Here is a 13,804-nt window from a genome sequence, read left to right as displayed (position 1 = left end):
TTGCATAGAAAACAAAGCGGTCAGTTGAAGAGGAATAATATCAGTACTTTGTTTAAAACTGTGTGTAAAAAGCTGTCTCTTTATCATTAACAATAAGTTGTAAAACGTGAATGGGGAGTGACAGTCTTCAAGTTTGTGAGAAGATCGCGCCCTGGTGGAATAAAGGCACGAACAGCTTACAGCACCTAGAATTACCAGGAAGTATTTAGAGTAAAACGGTTTCTAAAAGCTGCCTTTATGAATGAGAGAAAAAAAAAATATATATATATATATAATAGTAAAATGGAAGGGGAGTGATAGATTTAAATTAATCGTGAAGTGGAGCGCCCCCCGTTTAAAGTAAAAGTGAGAAAAGCTTACAGCACCTGGTATTCCCAGGAGGTCTCCCATCCAAGTACTAACCAGACCCTACCCTGCTTAGCTTCCGAGATCAGACGAGATCGGGCGTGTTCAGGGTGGTATGGCCGTAAGCGAGAGAAACTACCAAAAACAGCCCTTTTGCATTACACGCCTCTATACATGCCAGTTGGTCCCATTGGATACTACTAATGTTCTTTTTTTTTTTTTTATCTGACTCACACTGCAGCACCACCATCCAATCGGCAGCGCCGGACCCACACCAAACATTCACCAAACTACTCAGCCGGCAGCCTACCACAATTATTCCATTCTTTCCGCATCCGCACACTTCCTTATTTTTAACTCCTTTTCACTACCGCACAGGTTAATCGCCGCACGTCCCCCGCCGGCAAACATTACTCCTTTGCCTACTGCATGCAGGCTTCTCTTAACGACCCTCTGTTATCAACTCCGCTAACAGCCACAAAATCTCCGCCGCACGAAGCCCACTGGTAGCTGCTGAATCACATGCTTCCCTAAAACGTCGCGCTGTCAGAACACTGGGAGCTACACACACCAACAAGTCCATACTGCAGGCTGCAGCCACAACAATTTTCTACATTCAAACATCGACGGCCTCTTCTCTCTAAAAATTCACCAGACCGCTTCTACCACCAGCAAAGAAGTTTCCATCCCTAATTCCTCTGTGATTCCCACTAACCTAAACATTAAGCTGGCATTGAAGGGTGTGAATTACCCCGGCCAATCTGTTCTTTTAAATACAGCTTTTAGCAAGTTTTGAAAGGAGAAGAGCAGAACTTGCTATGCCAATAATATCGAGTCTTCTGTGGCGAAGTGGTTTTTGCATAGAAAACAAAGCGGTCAGTTGAAGAGGAATAATATCAGTACTTTGTTTAAAACTGTGTGTAAAAAGCTGTCTCTTTATCATTAACAATAAGTTGTAAAACGTGAATGGGGAGTGACAGTCTTCAAGTTTGTGAGAAGATCGCGCCCTGGTGGAATAAAGGCACGAACAGCTTACAGCACCTAGAATTACCAGGAAGTATTTAGAGTAAAACGGTTTCTAAAAGCTGGCTTTATGAAAGAGAGAAAAAAAAAAAATATATATATATAAAATAGTAAAATGGAAGGGGAGTGATAGATTTAAATTAATCGTGAAGTGGAGCGCCCCCTGTATAAAGTAAAAGTGAGAAAAGCTTACAGCACCTGGTATTCCCAGGTGGTCTCCCATCCAAGTACTAACCAGACCCTACCCTGCTTAGCTTCCAAGATCAGACGAGATCGGGCGTGTTCAGGGTGGTATGGCCGTAAGCGAGAGATGCTACCAAAAACAGCCCTTTTGCATTACACGCGTCTATACATGCCAGTTAGTCCCATTGGATCCTACTCCTGTTTTTTTTTTTTTTATCTGACTCACACTGCAGCCCCACCATCCAATCGGCAGCGCCGGACCCACACCAAACATTCACCAAACTACTCAGCCGGCAGCCTACCACAATTATTCCATTCTTTCCGCATCCGCACACTTCCTTCTTTTTAACTCCTTTTCAGTACTGCACAGGTTAATCGCCGCACGTCCCCCGCCGGCAAACATTACTCCTTTGCCTACTGCATGCAGGCTTCTCTTAACGACCCTCTGTTATCAACTCCGCTAACAGCCACAAAATCTCCGCCGCACGAAGCCCACTGGTAGCTGCTGAATCACATGCTTCCCCAAAACGTCGCGCTGTCAGAACACTGGGAGCTACACACACCAACAAGTCCATACTGCAGGCTGCAGCCAGAACAATTTTCTACATTCAAACATCGACGGCCTCTTCTCTCTAAAAATTCACCAGACCGCTTCTACCACCAGCAAAGAAGTTTCCATCCCTAATTCCTCTGTGATTCCCACTAACCTAAACATTAAGCTGGCATTGAAGGGTGTGAATTACCCCGGCCAATCTGTTCTTTTAAATACAGCTTTTAGCAAGTTTTGAAAGGAGAAGAGCAGAACTTGCTATGCCAATAATATCGAGTCTTCTGTGGCGAAGTGGTTTTTGCATAGAAAACAAAGCGGTCAGTTGAAGAGGAATAATATCAGTACTTTGTTTAAAACTGTGTGTAAAAAAGCTGTCTCTTTATCATTAACAATAAGTTGTAAAACGTGAATGGGGAGTGACAGTCTTCAAGTTTGTGAGAAGATCGCGCCCTGGTGGAATAAAAGCACGAACAGCATACAGCACCTAGAATTACCAGGAAGTATATAGAGTAAAACGGTTTCTAAAAGCTGCCTTTATGAATGAGAGAAAAAAAAAAAATATATATATATATATAAAATAGTAAAATGGAAGGGGAGTGATAGATTTAAATTAATCGTGAAGTGGAGCGCCCCCTGTATAAAGTAAAAGTGAGAAAAGCTTACAGCACCTGGTATTCCCAGGTGGTCTCCCATCCAAGTACTAACCAGACCCTACCCTGCTTAGCTTCCGAGATCAGACGAGATCAGGCGTGTTCAGGGTGGTATGGCCGTAAGCGAGAGAAACTACCAAAAACAGCCCTTTTGCATTACACGCCTCTATACATGCCAGTTGGTCCCATTGGATACTACTAATGTTCTTTTTTTTTTTTTTATCTGACTCACACTGAAGCCCCACCATCCAATCGGCAGCGCCGGACCCACACCCAACATTCACCAAACTACTCAGCCGGCAGCCTACCACAATTATTCCATTCTTTCCGCATCCGCACACTTCCTTCTTTTTAACTCATTTTCACTACCGCACAGGTTAATCGCCGCACGTCCCCCGCCGGCAAACATTACTCCTTTGCCTACTGCATGCAGGCTTCTCTTAACGACCCTCTGTTATCAACTCCGCTAACAGCCACAAAATCTCCGCCGCACGAAGCCCACTGGTAGCTGCTGAATCACATGCTTCCCCAAAACGTCGCACTGTCAGAACACTGGGAGCTACACACACCAACAAGTCCATACTGCAGGCTGCAGCCAGAACAATTTTCTACATTCAAACATCGACGGCCTCTTCTCTCTAAAAATTCACCAGACCACTTCTACCACCAGCAAAGAAGTTTCCATCCCTAATTCCTCTGTGATTCCCACTAACCTAAACATTAAGCTGGCATTGAAGGGTGTGAATTACCCCGGCCAATCTGTTCTTTTAAATACAGCTTTTAGCAAGTTTTGAAAGGAGAAGAGCAGAACTTGCTATGCCAATAATATCGAGTCTTCTATGGCGAAGTGGTTTTTGCATAGAAAACAAAGCGGTCAGTTGAAGAGGAATAATATCAGTACTTTGTTTAAAACTGTGTGTAAAAAGCTGTCTCTTTATCATTAACAATAAGTTGTAAAACGTGAATGGGGAGTGACAGTCTTCAAGTTTGTGAGAAGATCGCGCCCTGGTGGAATAAAGGCACGAACAGCTTACAGCACCTAGAATTACCAGGAAGTATTTAGAGTAAAACGGTTTCTAAAAGCTGGCTTTATGAAAGAGAGAAAAAAATATATATATATATATAAAATAGTAAAATGGAAGGGGAGTGATAGATTTAAATTAATCGTGAAGTGGAGCGCCCCCTGTATAAAGTAAAAGTGAGAAAAGCTTACAGCACCTGGTATTCCCAGGTGATCTCCCATCCAAGTACTAACCAGACCCTACCCTGCTTAGCTTCCAAGATCAGACGAGATCGGGCGTGTTCAGGGTGGTATGGCCGTAAGCGAGAGATGCTACCAAAAACAGCCCTTTTGCATTACACGCGTCTATACATGCCAGTTAGTCCCATTGGATCCTACTCCTGGTTTTTTTTTTTTTATCTGACTCACACTGCAGCCCCACCATCCAATCGGCAGCGCCGGACCCACACCAAACATTCACCAAACTACTCAGCCGGCAGCCTACCACAATTATTCCATTCTTTCCGCATCCGCACACTTCCTTCTTTTTAACTCCTTTTCAGTACTGCACAGGTTAATCGCCGCACGTCCCCCGCCGGCAAACATTACTCCTTTGCCTACTGCATGCAGGCTTCTCTTAACGACCCTCTGTTATCAACTCCGCTAACAGCCACAAAATCTCCGCCGCACGAAGCCCACTGGTAGCTGCTGAATCACATGCTTCCCCAAAACGTCACGCTGTCAGAACACTGGGAGCTACACACACCAACAAGTCCATACTGCAGGCTGCAGCCAGAACAATTTTCTACATTCAAACATCGACGGCCTCTTCTCTCTAAAAATTCACCAGACCGCTTCTACCACCAGCAAAGAAGTTTCCATCCCTAATTCCTCTGTGATTCCCACTAACCTAAACATTAAGCTGGCATTGAAGGGTGTGAATTACCCCGGCCAATCTGTTCTTTTAAATACAGCTTTTAGCAAGTTTTGAAAGGAGAAGAGCAGAACTTGCTATGCCAATAATATCGAGTCTTCTGTGGCGAAGTGGTTTTTGCATAGAAAACAAAGCGTTCAGTTGAAGAGGAATAATATCAGTACTTTGTTTAAAACTGTGTGTAAAAAGCTGTCTCTTTATCATTAACAATAAGTTGTAAAACGTGAATGGGGAGTGACAGTCTTCAAGTTTGTGAGAAGATCGCGCCCTGGTGGAATAAAGGCACGAACAGCTTACAGCACCTAGAATTACCAGGAAGTATTTAGAGTAAAACGGTTTCTAAAAGCTGGCTTTATGAAAGAGAGAAAAAAAAAAAAAATATATATATATATATAAAATAGTAAAATGGAAGGGGAGTGATAGATTTAAATTAATCGTGAAGTGGAGCGCCCCCTGTATAAAGTAAAAGTGAGAAAAGCTTACAGCACCTGGTATTCCCAGGTGGTCTCCCATCCAAGTACTAACCAGACCCTACCCTGGTTAGCTTCCGAGATCAGACGAGATCGGGCGTGTTCAGGGTGGTATGGCCGTAAGCGAGAGAAACTACCAAAAACAGCCCTTTTGCATTACACGCCTCTATACATGCCAGTTGGTCCCATTGGATACTACTAATGTTCTTTTTTTTTTTTTATCTGACTCACACTGCAGCACCACCATCCAATCGGAAGCGCCGGACCCACACCAAACATTCACCAAACTACTCAGCCGGCAGCCTACCACAATTATTCCATTCTTTCCGCATCCGCACACTTCCTTATTTTTAACTCCTTTTCACTACCGCACAGGTTAATCGCCGCACGTCCCCCACCGGCAAACATTACTCCTTTGCCTACTGCATGCAGGCTTCTCTTAACGACCCTCTGTTATCAACTCCGCTAACAGCCACAAAATCTCCGCCGCACGAAGCCCACTGGTAGCTGCTGAATCACATGCTTCCCCAAAACGTCGCGCTGTCAGAACACTGGGAGCTACACACACCAACAAGTCCATACTGCAGGCTGCAGCCAGAACAATTTTCTACATTCAAACATCGACGGCCTCTTCTCTCTAAAAATTCACCAGACCGCTTCTACCACCAGCAAAGAAGTTTCCATCCCTAATTCCTCTGTGATTCCCACTAACCTAAACATTAAGCTGGCATTGAAGGGTGTGAATTACCCCGGCCAACCTGTTCTTTTAAATACAGCTTTTAGCAAGTTTTGAAAGGAGAAGAGCAGAACTTGCTATGCCAATAATATCGAGTCTTCTGTGGCGAAGTGGTTTTTGCATAGAAAACAAAGCGGTCAGTTGAAGAGGAATAATATCAGTACTTTGTTTAAAACTGTGTGTAAAAAGCTGTCTCTTTATCATTAACAATAAGTTGTAAAACGTGAATGGGGAGTGACAGTCTTCAAGTTTGTGAGAAGATCGCGCCCTGGTGGAATAAAGGCACGAACAGCTTACAGCACCTAGAATTACCAGGAAGTATTTAGAGTAAAACGGTTTCTAAAAGCTGCCTTTATGAATGAGAGAAAAAAAAAATATATATATATATATAATAGTAAAATGGAAGGGGAGTGATAGATTTAAATTAATCGTGAAGTGGAGCGCCCCCCGTTTAAAGTAAAAGTGAGAAAAGCTTACAGCACCTGGTATTCCCAGGAGGTCTCCCATCCAAGTACTAACCAGACCCTACCCTGCTTAGCTTCCGAGATCAGACGAGATCGGGCGTGTTCAGGGTGGTATGGCCGTAAGCGAGAGAAACTACCAAAAACAGCCCTTTTGCATTACACGCCTCTATACATGCCAGTTGGTCCCATTGGATACTACTAATGTTCTTTTTTTTTTTTTTATCTGACTCACACTGCAGCACCACCATCCAATCGGCAGCGCCGGACCCACACCAAACATTCACCAAACTACTCAGCCGGCAGCCTACCACAATTATTCCATTCTTTCCGCATCCGCACACTTCCTTATTTTTAACTCCTTTTCACTACCGCACAGGTTAATCGCCGCACGTCCCCCGCCGGCAAACATTACTCCTTTGCCTACTGCATGCAGGCTTCTCTTAACGACCCTCTGTTATCAACTCCGCTAACAGCCACAAAATCTCCGCCGCACGAAGCCCACTGGTAGCTGCTGAATCACATGCTTCCCTAAAACGTCGCGCTGTCAGAACACTGGGAGCTACACACACCAACAAGTCCATACTGCAGGCTGCAGCCACAACAATTTTCTACATTCAAACATCGACGGCCTCTTCTCTCTAAAAATTCACCAGACCGCTTCTACCACCAGCAAAGAAGTTTCCATCCCTAATTCCTCTGTGATTCCCACTAACCTAAACATTAAGCTGGCATTGAAGGGTGTGAATTACCCCGGCCAATCTGTTCTTTTAAATACAGCTTTTAGCAAGTTTTGAAAGGAGAAGAGCAGAACTTGCTATGCCAATAATATCGAGTCTTCTGTGGCGAAGTGGTTTTTGCATAGAAAACAAAGCGGTCAGTTGAAGAGGAATAATATCAGTACTTTGTTTAAAACTGTGTGTAAAAAGCTGTCTCTTTATCATTAACAATAAGTTGTAAAACGTGAATGGGGAGTGACAGTCTTCAAGTTTGTGAGAAGATCGCGCCCTGGTGGAATAAAGGCACGAACAGCTTACAGCACCTAGAATTACCAGGAAGTATTTAGAGTAAAACGGTTTCTAAAAGCTGGCTTTATGAAAGAGAGAAAAAAAAAATATATATATATATAAAATAGTAAAATGGAAGGGGAGTGATAGATTTAAATTAATCGTGAAGTGGAGCGCCCCCTGTATAAAGTAAAAGTGAGAAAAGCTTACAGCACCTGGTATTCCCAGGTGGTCTCCCATCCAAGTACTAACCAGACCCTACCCTGCTTAGCTTCCAAGATCAGACGAGATCGGGCGTGTTCAGGGTGGTATGGCCGTAAGCGAGAGATGCTACCAAAAACAGCCCTTTTGCATTACACGCGTCTATACATGCCAGTTAGTCCCATTGGATCCTACTCCTGGTTTTTTTTTTTTTATCTGACTCACACTGCAGCCCCACCATCCAATCGGCAGCGCCGGACCCACACCAAACATTCACCAAACTACTCAGCCGGCAGCCTACCACAATTATTCCATTCTTTCCGCATCCGCACACTTCCTTCTTTTTAACTCCTTTTCAGTACTGCACAGGTTAATCGCCGCACGTCCCCCGCCGGCAAACATTACTCCTTTGCCTACTGCATGCAGGCTTCTCTTAACGACCCTCTGTTATCAACTCCGCTAACAGCCACAAAATCTCCGCCGCACGAAGCCCACTGGTAGCTGCTGAATCACATGCTTCCCCAAAACGTCGCGCTGTCAGAACACTGGGAGCTACACACACCAACAAGTCCATACTGCAGGCTGCAGCCAGAACAATTTTCTACATTCAAACATCGACGGCCTCTTCTCTCTAAAAATTCACCAGACCGCTTCTACCACCAGCAAAGAAGTTTCCATCCCTAATTCCTCTGTGATTCCCACTAACCTAAACATTAAGCTGGCATTGAAGGGTGTGAATTACCCCGGCCAATCTGTTCTTTTAAATACAGCTTTTAGCAAGTTTTGAAAGGAGAAGAGCAGAACTTGCTATGCCAATAATATCGAGTCTTCTGTGGCGAAGTGGTTTTTGCATAGAAAACAAAGCGGTCAGTTGAAGAGGAATAATATCAGTACTTTGTTTAAAACTGTGTGTAAAAAGCTGTCTCTTTATCATTAACAATAAGTTGTAAAACGTGAATGGGGAGTGACAGTCTTCAAGTTTGTGAGAAGATCGCGCCCTGGTGGAATAAAGGCACGAACAGCTTACAGCACCTAGAATTACCAGGAAGTATTTAGAGTAAAACGGTTTCTAAAAGCTGGCTTTATGAAAGAGAGAAAAAAAAAATATATATATATATAAAATAGTAAAATGGAAGGGGAGTGATAGATTTAAATTAATCGTGAAGTGGAGCGCCCCCTGTATAAAGTAAAAGTGAGAAAAGCTTACAGCACCTGGTATTCCCAGGTGATCTCCCATCCAAGTACTAACCAGACCCTACCCTGCTTAGCTTCCAAGATCAGACGAGATCGGGCGTGTTCAGGGTGGTATGGCCGTAAGCGAGAGATGCTACCAAAAACAGCCCTTTTGCATTACACGCGTCTATACATGCCAGTTAGTCCCATTGGATCCTACTCCTGGTTTTTTTTTTTTTATCTGACTCACACTGCAGCCCCACCATCCAATCGGCAGCGCCGGACCCACACCAAACATTCACCAAACTACTCAGCCGGCAGCCTACCACAATTATTCCATTCTTTCCGCATCCGCACACTTCCTTCTTTTTAACTCCTTTTCAGTACTGCACAGGTTAATCGCCGCACGTCCCCCGCCGGCAAACATTACTCCTTTGCCTACTGCATGCAGGCTTCTCTTAACGACCCTCTGTTATCAACTCCGCTAACAGCCACAAAATCTCCGCCGCACGAAGCCCACTGGTAGCTGCTGAATCACATGCTTCCCCAAAACGTCACGCTGTCAGAACACTGGGAGCTACACACACCAACAAGTCCATACTGCAGGCTGCAGCCAGAACAATTTTCTACATTCAAACATCGACGGCCTCTTCTCTCTAAAAATTCACCAGACCGCTTCTACCACCAGCAAAGAAGTTTCCATCCCTAATTCCTCTGTGATTCCCACTAACCTAAACATTAAGCTGGCATTGAAGGGTGTGAATTACCCCGGCCAACCTGTTCTTTTAAATACAGCTTTTAGCAAGTTTTGAAAGGAGAAGAGCAGAACTTGCTATGCCAATAATATCGAGTCTTCTGTGGCGAAGTGGTTTTTGCATAGAAAACAAAGCGGTCAGTTGAAGAGGAATAATATCAGTACTTTGTTTAAAACTGTGTGTAAAAAGCTGTCTCTTTATCATTAACAATAAGTTGTAAAACGTGAATGGGGAGTGACAGTCTTCAAGTTTGTGAGAAGATCGCGCCCTGGTGGAATAAAGGCACGAACAGCTTACAGCACCTAGAATTACCAGGAAGTATTTAGAGTAAAACGGTTTCTAAAAGCTGCCTTTATGAATGAGAGAAAAAAAAAATATATATATATATATAATAGTAAAATGGAAGGGGAGTGATAGATTTAAATTAATCGTGAAGTGGAGCGCCCCCCGTTTAAAGTAAAAGTGAGAAAAGCTTACAGCACCTGGTATTCCCAGGAGGTCTCCCATCCAAGTACTAACCAGACCCTACCCTGCTTAGCTTCCGAGATCAGACGAGATCGGGCGTGTTCAGGGTGGTATGGCCGTAAGCGAGAGAAACTACCAAAAACAGCCCTTTTGCATTACACGCCTCTATACATGCCAGTTGGTCCCATTGGATACTACTAATGTTCTTTTTTTTTTTTTTATCTGACTCACACTGCAGCACCACCATCCAATCGGCAGCGCCGGACCCACACCAAACATTCACCAAACTACTCAGCCGGCAGCCTACCACAATTATTCCATTCTTTCCGCATCCGCACACTTCCTTATTTTTAACTCCTTTTCACTACCGCACAGGTTAATCGCCGCACGTCCCCCGCCGGCAAACATTACTCCTTTGCCTACTGCATGCAGGCTTCTCTTAACGACCCTCTGTTATCAACTCCGCTAACAGCCACAAAATCTCCGCCGCACGAAGCCCACTGGTAGCTGCTGAATCACATGCTTCCCTAAAACGTCGCGCTGTCAGAACACTGGGAGCTACACACACCAACAAGTCCATACTGCAGGCTGCAGCCACAACAATTTTCTACATTCAAACATCGACGGCCTCTTCTCTCTAAAAATTCACCAGACCGCTTCTACCACCAGCAAAGAAGTTTCCATCCCTAATTCCTCTGTGATTCCCACTAACCTAAACATTAAGCTGGCATTGAAGGGTGTGAATTACCCCGGCCAATCTGTTCTTTTAAATACAGCTTTTAGCAAGTTTTGAAAGGAGAAGAGCAGAACTTGCTATGCCAATAATATCGAGTCTTCTGTGGCGAAGTGGTTTTTGCATAGAAAACAAAGCGGTCAGTTGAAGAGGAATAATATCAGTACTTTGTTTAAAACTGTGTGTAAAAAGCTGTCTCTTTATCATTAACAATAAGTTGTAAAACGTGAATGGGGAGTGACAGTCTTCAAGTTTGTGAGAAGATCGCGCCCTGGTGGAATAAAGGCACGAACAGCTTACAGCACCTAGAATTACCAGGAAGTATTTAGAGTAAAACGGTTTCTAAAAGCTGGCTTTATGAAAGAGAGAAAAAAAAAATATATATATATATAAAATAGTAAAATGGAAGGGGAGTGATAGATTTAAATTAATCGTGAAGTGGAGCGCCCCCTGTATAAAGTAAAAGTGAGAAAAGCTTACAGCACCTGGTATTCCCAGGTGGTCTCCCATCCAAGTACTAACCAGACCCTACCCTGCTTAGCTTCCAAGATCAGACGAGATCGGGCGTGTTCAGGGTGGTATGGCCGTAAGCGAGAGATGCTACCAAAAACAGCCCTTTTGCATTACACGCGTCTATACATGCCAGTTAGTCCCATTGGATCCTACTCCTGGTTTTTTTTTTTTTATCTGACTCACACTGCAGCCCCACCATCCAATCGGCAGCGCCGGACCCACACCAAACATTCACCAAACTACTCAGCCGGCAGCCTACCACAATTATTCCATTCTTTCCGCATCCGCACACTTCCTTCTTTTTAACTCCTTTTCAGTACTGCACAGGTTAATCGCCGCACGTCCCCCGCCGGCAAACATTACTCCTTTGCCTACTGCATGCAGGCTTCTCTTAACGACCCTCTGTTATCAACTCCGCTAACAGCCACAAAATCTCCGCCGCACGAAGCCCACTGGTAGCTGCTGAATCACATGCTTCCCCAAAACGTCGCGCTGTCAGAACACTGGGAGCTACACACACCAACAAGTCCATACTGCAGGCTGCAGCCAGAACAATTTTCTACATTCAAACATCGACGGCCTCTTCTCTCTAAAAATTCACCAGACCGCTTCTACCACCAGCAAAGAAGTTTCCATCCCTAATTCCTCTGTGATTCCCACTAACCTAAACATTAAGCTGGCATTGAAGGGTGTGAATTACCCCGGCCAATCTGTTCTTTTAAATACAGCTTTTAGCAAGTTTTGAAAGGAGAAGAGCAGAACTTGCTATGCCAATAATATCGAGTCTTCTGTGGCGAAGTGGTTTTTGCATAGAAAACAAAGCGGTCAGTTGAAGAGGAATAATATCAGTACTTTGTTTAAAACTGTGTGTAAAAAGCTGTCTCTTTATCATTAACAATAAGTTGTAAAACGTGAATGGGGAGTGACAGTCTTCAAGTTTGTGAGAAGATCGCGCCCTGGTGGAATAAAGGCACGAACAGCTTACAGCACCTAGAATTACCAGGAAGTATTTAGAGTAAAACGGTTTCTAAAAGCTGGCTTTATGAAAGAGAGAAAAAAAAAAAATATATATATATAAAATAGTAAAATGGAAGGGGAGTGATAGATTTAAATTAATCGTGAAGTGGAGCGCCCCCTGTATAAAGTAAAAGTGAGAAAAGCTTACAGCACCTGGTATTCCCAGGTGATCTCCCATCCAAGTACTAACCAGACCCTACCCTGCTTAGCTTCCAAGATCAGACGAGATCGGGCGTGTTCAGGGTGGTATGGCCGTAAGCGAGAGATGCTACCAAAAACAGCCCTTTTGCATTACACGCGTCTATACATGCCAGTTAGTCCCATTGGATCCTACTCCTGGTTTTTTTTTTTTTATCTGACTCACACTGCAGCCCCACCATCCAATCGGCAGCGCCGGACCCACACCAAACATTCACCAAACTACTCAGCCGGCAGCCTACCACAATTATTCCATTCTTTCCGCATCCGCACACTTCCTTCTTTTTAACTCCTTTTCAGTACTGCACAGGTTAATCGCCGCACGTCCCCCGCCGGCAAACATTACTCCTTTGCCTACTGCATGCAGGCTTCTCTTAACGACCCTCTGTTATCAACTCCGCTAACAGCCACAAAATCTCCGCCGCACGAAGCCCACTGGTAGCTGCTGAATCACATGCTTCCCCAAAACGTCACGCTGTCAGAACACTGGGAGCTACACACACCAACAAGTCCATACTGCAGGCTGCAGCCAGAACAATTTTCTACATTCAAACATCGACGGCCTCTTCTCTCTAAAAATTCACCAGACCGCTTCTACCACCAGCAAAGAAGTTTCCGTCCCTAATTCCTCTGTGATTCCCACTAACCTAAACATTAAGCTGGCATTGAAGGGTGTGAATTACCCCGGCCAACCTGTTCTTTTAAATACAGCTTTTAGCAAGTTTTGAAAGGAGAAGAGCAGAACTTGCTATGCCAATAATATCGAGTCTTCTGTGGCGAAGTGGTTTTTGCATAGAAAACAAAGCGGTCAGTTGAAGAGGAATAATATCAGTACTTTGTTTAAAACTGTGTGTAAAAAGCTGTCTCTTTATCATTAACAATAAGTTGTAAAACGTGAATGGGGAGTGACAGTCTTCAAGTTTGTGAGAAGATCGCGCCCTGGTGGAATAAAGGCACGAACAGCTTACAGCACCTAGAATTACCAGGAAGTATTTAGAGTAAAACGGTTTCTAAAAGCTGCCTTTATGAATGAGAGAAAAAAAATATATATATATATATATAATAGTAAAATGGAAGGGGAGTGATAGATTTAAATTAATCGTGAAGTGGAGCGCCCCCCGTTTAAAGTAAAAGTGAGAAAAGCTTACAGCACCTGGTATTCCCAGGAGGTCTCCCATCCAAGTACTAACCAGACCCTACCCTGCTTAGCTTCCGAGATCAGACGAGATCGGGCGTGTTCAGGGTGGTATGGCCGTAAGCGAGAGAAACTACCAAAAACAGCCCTTTTGCATTACACGCCTCTATACATGCCAGTTGGTCCCATTGGATACTACTAATGTTCTTTTTTTTTTTTTTATCTGACTCACACTGCAGCACCACCATCCAATCG

General features: G+C 44.1%; 1 protein-coding gene and 12 non-coding genes across 13 annotated transcripts in view; all 13 read right to left on the bottom strand.

Moving 5' to 3' along the window:
- LOC125719098 (protein NYNRIN-like) overlaps window positions 1-13,804 on the bottom strand; it is a 99,651-nt gene that overhangs the window by 27,932 nt on the left and 57,915 nt on the right. The window lies entirely within an intron of this gene.
- Window positions 354-472, bottom strand: LOC125734440 (5S ribosomal RNA). The gene has a single exon (XR_007393751.1). It is a non-coding gene; the product is annotated as a 5S ribosomal RNA (ribosomal RNA).
- On the bottom strand, window positions 1,555-1,673 carry LOC125733524 (5S ribosomal RNA). Its single transcript, XR_007392868.1, has one exon. It is a non-coding gene; the product is annotated as a 5S ribosomal RNA (ribosomal RNA).
- LOC125733187 (5S ribosomal RNA) lies at window positions 2,758-2,876 on the bottom strand. Its single transcript, XR_007392541.1, has one exon. It is a non-coding gene; the product is annotated as a 5S ribosomal RNA (ribosomal RNA).
- On the bottom strand, window positions 3,958-4,076 carry LOC125734866 (5S ribosomal RNA). The gene has a single exon (XR_007394169.1). It is a non-coding gene; the product is annotated as a 5S ribosomal RNA (ribosomal RNA).
- LOC125733484 (5S ribosomal RNA) lies at window positions 5,162-5,280 on the bottom strand. Its single transcript, XR_007392828.1, has one exon. It is a non-coding gene; the product is annotated as a 5S ribosomal RNA (ribosomal RNA).
- On the bottom strand, window positions 6,362-6,480 carry LOC125734428 (5S ribosomal RNA). The gene has a single exon (XR_007393740.1). It is a non-coding gene; the product is annotated as a 5S ribosomal RNA (ribosomal RNA).
- LOC125733523 (5S ribosomal RNA) lies at window positions 7,563-7,681 on the bottom strand. Its single transcript, XR_007392867.1, has one exon. It is a non-coding gene; the product is annotated as a 5S ribosomal RNA (ribosomal RNA).
- On the bottom strand, window positions 8,761-8,879 carry LOC125734864 (5S ribosomal RNA). The gene has a single exon (XR_007394167.1). It is a non-coding gene; the product is annotated as a 5S ribosomal RNA (ribosomal RNA).
- Window positions 9,959-10,077, bottom strand: LOC125734416 (5S ribosomal RNA). The gene has a single exon (XR_007393729.1). It is a non-coding gene; the product is annotated as a 5S ribosomal RNA (ribosomal RNA).
- LOC125733521 (5S ribosomal RNA) lies at window positions 11,160-11,278 on the bottom strand. The gene has a single exon (XR_007392865.1). It is a non-coding gene; the product is annotated as a 5S ribosomal RNA (ribosomal RNA).
- LOC125734863 (5S ribosomal RNA) lies at window positions 12,358-12,476 on the bottom strand. The gene has a single exon (XR_007394166.1). It is a non-coding gene; the product is annotated as a 5S ribosomal RNA (ribosomal RNA).
- On the bottom strand, window positions 13,556-13,674 carry LOC125734404 (5S ribosomal RNA). The gene has a single exon (XR_007393717.1). It is a non-coding gene; the product is annotated as a 5S ribosomal RNA (ribosomal RNA).

The sequence above is a fragment of the Brienomyrus brachyistius genome, chromosome 2, assembly GCF_023856365.1.
Source record: "Brienomyrus brachyistius isolate T26 chromosome 2, BBRACH_0.4, whole genome shotgun sequence".
NCBI classification, from domain to species: Eukaryota; Metazoa; Chordata; class Actinopteri; order Osteoglossiformes; family Mormyridae; genus Brienomyrus; species Brienomyrus brachyistius.
Note: the sequence above shows the minus strand (reverse complement) of the source record. Positions and strands in the feature narration are given on the sequence as shown.